Source organism: Palaemon carinicauda, chromosome 10 (assembly GCF_036898095.1).
Source record: "Palaemon carinicauda isolate YSFRI2023 chromosome 10, ASM3689809v2, whole genome shotgun sequence".
Taxonomy (NCBI): Eukaryota; Metazoa; Arthropoda; class Malacostraca; order Decapoda; family Palaemonidae; genus Palaemon; species Palaemon carinicauda.
In genome coordinates this window covers 160,735,171-160,742,670 of record NC_090734.1, presented here as the reverse complement: position 1 = coordinate 160,742,670, position 7,500 = coordinate 160,735,171, and the positions used below count along the sequence as shown (strand labels likewise).

The 7,500-nt window shown below is 32.5% G+C and overlaps 1 protein-coding gene across 1 annotated transcript in view; it reads left to right on the top strand.

Moving 5' to 3' along the window:
- LOC137648562 (uncharacterized) overlaps window positions 1-1,470 on the top strand; it is a 62,457-nt gene extending 60,987 nt beyond the window's left edge. Inside the window, exon 2 of the mRNA XM_068381476.1 lies at window positions 1-1,470. This exon is cut by the window's left edge and continues 1,336 nt beyond it. The gene's annotated coding sequence lies outside the window, so the exon portion shown is untranslated.
- Window positions 1,471-7,500: the final 6,030 nt, after the last annotated feature.

The window sequence follows — 7,500 nt, the reverse complement described above, 5'->3', positions numbered from 1 at the left end:
TGATGATGTTATTAGTCTGCCAGGTGTCGTCAGAGGCCCTGTACTGCTTTCATGGGCATGCAGCACTACATACTAACGTGCATATACGTGTGTATGATTTTTTACATTAGTATGTATACTTGCATCTACAGTCTATAAGCTTAGATATATCCATACTTGACACATAAAGGGTATTATTTATGAATATATGTATGTTTATAAGGTATTTACGTGTATGTATGTAAGTGGAGATGTGTAACCAGATGCATACATACATGTATATACGTACGCATGTATAATGGTGCATTTATGTGCTATATACCAAAGAGTTTATTCAACTTTAGTCTTCTAGCTTGAGCGAAAAGCATAGACTCTCATACGTTAAATGGCAGATAACGCCTTTTTACTAAAAGAATGGATATACTATTTTTGTGTAATATTTCTGCAAATCATTCCGTACATTATATTTTTGATAATAATTTAAACCGAGTATATTACCATTTTTGGCATGAAGCTTCGAAGTCTCCCTCTAGTTGGCTGTTCGTCTCTTAATCTCTTTATGGAAGTATTCGAACCTCGGCCTGTGCACAACCTTTTGTGTTTTTTGTACGTCTACTGCCATGCACATTATCGATGTCCTGGAGTTTGTTTTTTATTATGAATAGAGCCGTATGTGTCGACAAACAATCACACAAACACACACACACGCTACAGCTATACGTTTTTTTATATATACAGATCTGTGGACGAATATATGTCAACGTTACGTTTTTATATATATACAGTTCTGTGGACGAATATGTATATCTGTCAGCTGCACGAATGCATAACGTAATCACAGCCATACACAAGAGGGAAATCTGTACACGATTTCAGAAACGTCGTGTAAATTACTCCCTGGAAAAGCAATTAAGAACTTTGACCTGGTGGGTCCCGTTAACTTTAATTGGTATAGAGGAAGTTGGTCATGTAGCGTGACCCCCAATCTGACCTCGGTTAGTAAGGCCGTATTTAATCACTTGACCAACGCTATTTACCTCCGACAGAGGGCCAAATTAATATTATTTGTCCAATGTCACAAGAAAAGCAAATAATGTTTGTTTATGTACACGGAAAAAGATATCGTGTATACATATTTACACGACAAAAGGGGTATTTAATATAATACATATATTGTTAAATAAATATATCTACAATGTATAATGACATGCACTGTGTAACAGTTAAATACATGCACGAATACAGAGACAAGAATAATTATATATGAAGTTATATATGATATATAGATATATATATGAAATATGTACACTTGTATATAATATATATTTACTTATCCTCCTTCTCAATGTTAAAGCATTGAATATTGATTTCTTTTTGTGAAATTATATGAATATCCTTCTCATTTAAATATATGATATGATAAAATATGGGTAATTTGAATGCGTAGGTTCATATATATTTGTATATGCATTTACATATACAAAGTGCTGTACTGGGTGCAAGATGTACACTCATGTCTTGATTTATTTATATATATATATATATATATATATATATATATATACATATATATATTTATATATATGTATATATATATATATATATATATATATATATATATATATATATATATATATATATGTATATATATATGAACCTACAGTGTTTGTTATTGATAAAGAAATGATACAAATGGTAGTAGGTATTTGTACACAGAGGTAATGAATTTATCTTTTACAGAGTGATGGGCGACAGTGAGACGTTTTGTATGTTCTGATAATGGGTTTAGTAATGTCTTTTGAATATGGAAGATTTTAACCCCCAAAATTTGAGTGAGTGGACCGCTTTTCTTTGTGTGTGTGTGTGTATGTATGTATGTATGTATGTGTATATATATATATATATATATATATATATATATATATATATATATATATATATATATATATATATATATATATATATATATATATAAGAGTCATTGTATTAAGAGTCATTGTACACGCTAAATCATCGTCATTTTACAATCTTCATTGATTCATGATAACTTTCAGATTATCAAATCATTGCGTTTAGTTTTAAGTTCACGTCGTTTATGAATATTGCCATACACATGCCATCCCTGAATCACTACAGTTTCAGTATTTATCCGCTTTGAAAATTTCACCAAATTAGAAGTAGCAATTTGCATTTTTATGTAAGTCTTCTTTTGGAATTCGTATGACAGATAAAGCTATTTGAATTTTGAGGAATAATTCTTTTCAAATCGTTAACCAGCGATATGATTTACCCAGGATGAAAATAATTCAATCAAAATTAATGAATATATATATATATATATATATATATATATATATATATATATATATATATATATATATATATATATACCTCATTGTCTGGATTCTCATATCGACCTCAGAATCATTGGTTCCGCCTTGGGACTCTGATCTTGAGGTCTATAAGAGAATCCAGACTTTAAGGTATTAAAATATATGGCTTATTTGAAATATATATATACATATATATACTGTATATATATATATATATATATATATATATATATATATATATATATATATATAGAAGCATTTCAATTTTATTGTATACCATTCAAGTGAGTATGCCTCTATTATCGAAATTACTAAAATTAATTTAAAATTTGTGAAGAAGTTCAGTGTTTACAGAATGCGCCTTACGCTGATGTATGACCTTTCAGAGAGATTACAGAAGACTTTGCAGTTCATTTGCTGCCATCCGTTTGCGACACGTTTTAGAGATAAGCGTTGGTGGTAGGAAGAATTTTATGAATTGAAAATAAAAAAATATGTATATCAACATGTCAACGATCTTCTTTTCATTTGATGTAATTTATGAGCTAGTGCGCAAGAAATGCGCATCTGTCCTTAAAACGTCGTTTATTTCAGATTCGAAATTCTCATCTGAGATAGGCTGCATGTAATCAAATGATTTTTATTGGCGGAGTTTTTTATTATTCACTACTACTGTGTATAGTCGCCCCAAAGATTCTGGGCAAAATAAGCCCCACCCCCTGATAACATCATAGCCAATAACATTGTCTCCCACGTTAGCAGTGTTCACATTACATCCTCTTAAAAATTTCAAACTATACTAACTTATAATCACATTATAGAGATGTGTTGTGACCACTGTTAACACAGGAGGCAACATGATTGGCTATGATGTCATCAGGGGGTGGAGCTTAATTCGCCTGGAATCTTAGAGCCGACTATAGTGTGAAAAGAAAACTAGTAGCGTCTTGCAGCGAAATTTTTTGCTGTGCTTTTTTCTTATTTACCCTTTTGATTTCAGTAGGAATATAAGTTATTCATATCTGTCCTATTAATCACAGATAGATCTTTGCTCTCAACACTGACATACAGAAATAATTGACTGGCAGATTATCCCAGGCTAATTACCAGAATCCTTTTGTCTACTGAAAAAAATTCATGTAATCTAATTTATACTTGGATGCCCATGTTAGTTTTTTTTTATTCACCTCAATGATTCATGTTACTGTAAGTAGCATTCTGAATTTTGTCTTTACATAATTACCTCGCAGTTTTACATTAATAATTGGTTATTGTTATTCGTTTGTCATTGGCCTTATATTTATGGTGAATCACTATCGTCATCATCATCATCATTATAATCATTATCATCTCATTGAACGTCGCCCAATTTAAATGGTCACTTCATATGTCGCAATCTAACGTCACCCAATTGAAGAGGTCCGTTCATATGTCACAATCTAGCGGTCAGCGTGCTTTGGTCAAAATGCATCATTTGGCAGTATTACCGTGTTTTGGAATTGGTATAAGTCTTTTAAAGGTAAATAGAGCCATAGACTGAAAGAGCTGAGCGATGGTCGTGTAGTTCAACCTACAAATATGTGTATTTTAATGTTTTTTCCAAAGTGATTCAGGAGTTATTTTATATTTTGTCGTGTAAGGTATAAGAGCAATTTTAAATATATCATGCAGAACTGGGGTTAAACGATTATAACTCCCCGACAATTTCCTTCAGCCTTTTTGAGGATATTGAATATTGAATATTAACATTTTCTTTTGTGTTTCTTTGGACAGAGACAGTTTCGTAAATTAGTCTCGAGTTTTGTATTTAGAAAGACTTTTTGCCATTTCGCTCTCACCTCAGGATGGGGAAAGAGAGTTACACATCACCAGAGATTTTCGTAGGTTAAACTTCTCTTAGGATATAAGGTTCTTGAGTCAGTTCGTGTTCAGAAAAATTTCAACTTTATTGCTCTGTGAAGTCTCAGTAAGGGTCCCGTCAAGTGTGGACAGGCGAGAACTTATTCTTAATAATACTTAAAGCCCTGTCCACACGATTGAGCATGCTCGACGGGCAAACATTGATACCAGACCGCAAGAGGTAGCAAGAATGAGGGTTGATGACGTCAGAAGCGGGAAAACCCCAGACAAGGATCTGGCAGCACTGTTTGTGGTCTGGTATCACTGTTTGCCCGTCGAGCATGCTCGTTAATGTGGACAGGGCTTAGGTAGGAATCCTTTCATTGTGATTGTAAGGTCTCCCTTTTGAACTTGCATGGTGAAAAAGTAATTTTTAGGGAAATATCCGCCAAATTAACCTATTGATATCACATATGTGTTAGTTTTCAATGTTATCAAGTAATGGTTTTAAAGAATTGGATTTCTCTTTTAAGCTTTAATGGGTAACAACTTCATGGCTGTTAATTTTATGAACTTCCAATATATTCCTTAAGAAAGGGTTCCTCAGAGTTCGTTTTCCCATAACCGATGAGAATCCACCTTTTAAACGGAACATTTCATCCTGTACAGTATGTAAATATGACTATGAAAATCAAAGAGAGTTTAGTGGTTCGAATTAACTCTTGTTAAGAGTGATCTTCTTGGGCATCGTTCTTTGCCTTCCTTGTGAAACTACGTCAAATTAAGTTTATATCCGAGTTAATAAATATGCCACGTGATATCCATTACTATTTTTCTCAATTTTTTTTATCTACTCTTAAAGATAACCCCGTGTTGTAATACTTACGTAAAACTATTTTCAAGTGCCGTTATTTTTTTTATTTCAGTTTTCCACTTTTTCTTTATTGATATTATTAAAGGATATTAAATGATATCTTTTCTGCGCATGTCCATTGTCTTGTCGGTTTGATAAACTGTTAAATAATACATTCACTGTTTTCTCTTTTTGAGATGTTTCCTCCTCTTGTGCATTCCATCCTAGATTTATAAGATCATGTAATGTGTATTTTGATTATATCTAAGAAGGCTCTGTCATTACTCTAAGGGGAATGAGCATTTAGTAAGTCATTAGTGATTGCATAAAGCAATTATAACTTTTTATTTATTAATATTTACAGTGATTTAAGTAATTGACGAGGGATTCTTTTCAATGGGAACATTTCTAGAGGCGTGCTTAGATTATGGAAAAAATTTTTGTAAAGGAATATTTTTGAAGAGGTCCCAGTGTTTTGGACGGTTTTTTATATGGAATGTTTCGAAAGGCGTTTTGAAGTGACGGAAATTTTTGTGATAATATTTCCAACACGAAGCTTTTGTCATGATTTCTTTGTAACCTGTGCAAAGAATATGTATTTGAAAAGGTGTTTTTATATGGTCCTAAATATTTTACTCTTAAGTTTTGAACGATGTTCATATAGGATTATCTTGAACATGTTTGTCAATATAATTTATCTATGTATGCCTTAAATATGTAAGTGAAGAGATGTTTTTTGCTTTTGAAGAACTGAAATTTAAAATTTATACTAAAAATTATGGATTAAAGAATCCATAATATATTTTATTGTGTGTATACATTTGAAGGGCTGTTTTTAATGTTGAGTCTTCAAATCACTGGACTACTAGAATTTTTTAATGCATAATGTATGAAAACTTCATTTCATCCAGAAATTGTATATAAACAAAAACTACTTTATACAACTGATATCTATTCTCGAATGTGTACTTTCTCAAAAGTTAGTCAAATTCCAAATGTTTTCAACACATTCGTGAAAAGTTGGATTTAAATTCAGATGAACTTTGGGAAAATTTGAAATTTGGAATCCTTCACCAACTTTTATATATTGATAGAATGATTTTCATTTTCATAAGGGATGGATCATCATGTGGATATTGCATGAAATTCTCAGCAAATCTGACCAGTTTTGGAATCCCTGAGAGATTGTAAAAAGAAAACATATTTTTCAACTTAAGAAATTATCTAGGAATGTTTTTACGTGAATTGTGTACTTGTGAACATTAGATGAAATAGATCAAGTTTTTCCCTGGAATTATGTATATTTGAACTATTATAAAAAAATATATTTAAGTTTATAATTAAGGAGGGAAGAAAATGAAGAACATTCTTGTGTAGAGAAATGTATTTCCCAGTGAATGAGTTTTCTATTATGTTTATGTAGTAGAGCGGCGTCTTATAATTATCCATGAGGCAGCAGCAGAAAGTTTGTTTTGTTATTCTTTTTGTCTTCATACAAAATGTTGCATAATAATCACATCAGCAACTGTAGCTTACAACGGCAGCACCTCCTGTTGTTCTACTTACGGCGTCAAAAGTTTGTTGTTCGACATACGACAACAAAAATCGGTTGCTGTTCTACTTACGACAGCAGATACGGCTGTCGTTTTACATACGAAAAAAAGTACCATTCGAGCAAATCCAGCTGTCGTTCTATTCACTACCGGAAAACCTCCTGTTTTTTCTACTTACAACAGCTAAACCTGCTGTTTGTCTACTTACGACAGCAAAACCTGATGTTGTTCTAATTACGACAGTAACAACTGAAGTTGTGTTCTACTCACAACAGCAACTCCTGCTGTTATTCTTACTTACAACAGCAACGTCTGGTGTTTTTCTACTTAAGAGAGCAACACCAGTTGTTGTTCTACTTACGACAGCAACACCTGCTGTTTTTCTAATGACAACAACCCCTGCTGTTATTCTACACACGACAGCAGCACCTGCTGTGGTGGTTATGCAACAACAACAATAGCAACAGCAGCAGCAGCTGGTGTTGTGGTTTAGCTGTAATGCTCAGTCAGTAATCACACAGCCTCTGTACCATGTTCTACTAATGTTGCCAGCCATCTTTACCTCTTAAGGACTCGGCGCCCAAGTCGGAATGACTGTACCGATGTTGCCCGAGATGTTTACGTATAACTTAAGCTCATACTTTTCCATATATTCATAAGACGTTCTATAGGAGTGCTGCTGATAAGGTTTCAGTAAGGTGTCCTTGGATGAATTCATGTCCCGGGGACTCTTGTATCTAGTTTGATCTTTAAAGAAGTGATTGTTGATGAATTTTGAAAGGTTCACTGACTATATATATATATATATATATATATATATATATATATATATATATATATATACACACACAAAACAAGCAGGTAATAAGAAAATATATAGTGGATCTTGACTAGTTTCGTCTTGCTTCCTCTTGAAGAAGTAAAACGAAACTAGTCAGGATTC